We start from the raw sequence: 2,069 nt of genomic DNA, 5'->3' as shown, positions 1-2,069 counted from the left end.
CAGGGGGTAGAGCGCAGAGCCGGGGGGCGTATCACACATGGCGCACACCCTCGCGGCGGGAACACGACGCTCTCTCTCTCACACACACACACATACACACGCACGTACACACACAGCCCGGCGGGCACTCGTTGTATACTCAATTCTTTCGCCGAATAAATTTGCGTCGCGGTTGAGAGATATATGGGGCGTCGCGACGGTGCATTCGGGGGGCGTATAGCAGTACATCGTGTGTGTGTGTGTGTGTGCGCGCGCGCGCGCGCGCGCGTGTGAGAAAGGGAGAGAGAGAAAGAATATGGGGGAAGACCGCCAAGCCCCACGCTGCTGGGTGAAGGAGCGGGCAGCAGCACCGCGAGATATATCCCGGGTTGGCCCCGGCCCGGGCCCGGGCCCCGTGGACCGTGTTAATCGATCAAAACGCTTGCAATCAAAGTGATGGGCTGGGGAAGGACGGGTGCGGGTGCGCGGGCGGCGGCGGGGCGGGGGGCAACGCGTTGAAAGGCTGACCCGCGCGGGCAGCAGGGCCGGGCCGGGCCGGGCCGGGGCGGCCTGTGCTGTGGCGCGGTCTGGACGCTGGCCGGCCAGACCATTGGGACTCGAATCATTAGAGTAATGAGCTCTCTCAACTAATAACCGAATCCGTAGCGGCGGTGGCCGGCGGCAGCGGCGGTGGCAGGGGGCTTTCATCTGGCTTTCGGTTTGGCGTTCGGTGTGTGTGTGTCCGCGCTGTGTGCTCTGCGGGGCCGGCAGCAGTACGCTTCGCTCTCGCTGGGTATTTGCTCGGCGCAGCCGAAGGGAGAGACGCGCAGAGCACACGCGTGTTTGCATTACATTCGCCCCCCGCGCCGCCCCCGCGCCGCCCCCGCAGGGCGAGTGGCAGAACCGGGCCGCCCCCGGAGGCTTGATTCGCTCCATACTCTATCCCACATCATCATCATCATCACCACAAAATCAAACAACACACAACATTTTTGGAAAACACTTCATTATTATTATTACGGACCGCTGTTCCCCATGTAATGTGGTAGCCCGTCGTCGTCGACGTCCTGCTCCCCAAACCGCGGCTGTTTACTTCCAATAATTATTTTTGCGTAGCGGTGCTTGGTACACCTGATCCCGCCGGTCCAGCCGAGCATGATGGGGTTGCATGAGCTTCCATGTGGACCGCCCTGCCCGGGTCCCTCCTGCGGTGTGCACCGGGCGGCGCCGGACTTGAGTTTCACCGGCCAACGCCGTATGCGAGCGAGCGGGGCACAAACCAAAAAGAAAAGAGATGGAATGGAAGGGGGGTAGGGGAGGGGAGGGGACACAAAAGGTGCCCCCGCTGCCCGCTGCGTAACGTCGCTCTGGTTTTGCGGCGGGGCGGCGCCGCATCACTGGAGGCTGCTCCAGGGCTCCGGGGCTCCAGGGGGGACTCCAGTGTGCTCCAGTGCGGCCCAAGCTCGCCTGACGGGTCGCGGTGTAACCGAGACGACCTGTGCGGCTCCCGTGCGTCAGTGTGTGCCATCATGTGGTGCATGCAGACAATATATGTGTGGGACACAGGAGTCAGTGCAGAGAAGCATATTGTGGAGAGCTGAGACCCCAAAATGTAAATTTAGTGTTGTTCCTGTACCTTCCTGTGGTTCCTCCCGGACCTCCTACCATGCCCCCTGCTCCGCCTCGCGCCCAGTTCAAAAAGCCCGCCGCGGGACGCGGGGTATCGCCCCGCCCGGAGCTTTGAGGCGTCGCCGCCAGAGGTCAGCAGCGGCCGACAGAGCGTCGCAACTCCGTTCTGCGACCGGCGCGGCGGCCAGCCCCCAACTCTCGTGGTTAGACTGTACCGCCATGCACGCGTGTTGGCGAGTAGCCTACTCGCACGGGGCCTTCACGCTTCACGCTCCCTATCCTGCTATCGGGCGTTTCCGAATGGGTCGACGCGAGCTGGGGTCGTGACCCTCAGACCTGCGCCCCTCTCCTGGCTTGGCCTGCCGAATGGTGACACACACCACCGCACTTGGAATTGGAAAACAGTATTTTTCTGTGGAATTTGCCTTAAAAAGAAAAAATTACTTGCTACAAATAAGAAA

General features: G+C 62.0%; 2 protein-coding genes across 3 annotated transcripts in view; one reads left to right on the top strand and one right to left on the bottom strand.

Annotated features, from left to right (window-relative positions):
• LOC113213107 (protein Wnt-5b-like) overlaps positions 1-2,069 on the top strand; it is a 46,954-nt gene that overhangs the window by 33,203 nt on the left and 11,682 nt on the right. The window lies entirely within an intron of this gene.
• LOC113213095 (uncharacterized) overlaps positions 1-2,069 on the bottom strand; it is a 2,919-nt gene that overhangs the window by 495 nt on the left and 355 nt on the right. The window lies entirely within an intron of this gene.

Source organism: Frankliniella occidentalis, unplaced genomic scaffold (assembly GCF_000697945.3).
Source record: "Frankliniella occidentalis isolate FOCC.00 unplaced genomic scaffold, Focc_3.1 Scaffold63, whole genome shotgun sequence".
Taxonomy (NCBI): Eukaryota; Metazoa; Arthropoda; class Insecta; order Thysanoptera; family Thripidae; genus Frankliniella; species Frankliniella occidentalis.
This window is presented reverse-complemented; position numbering and strand designations above follow the sequence as displayed.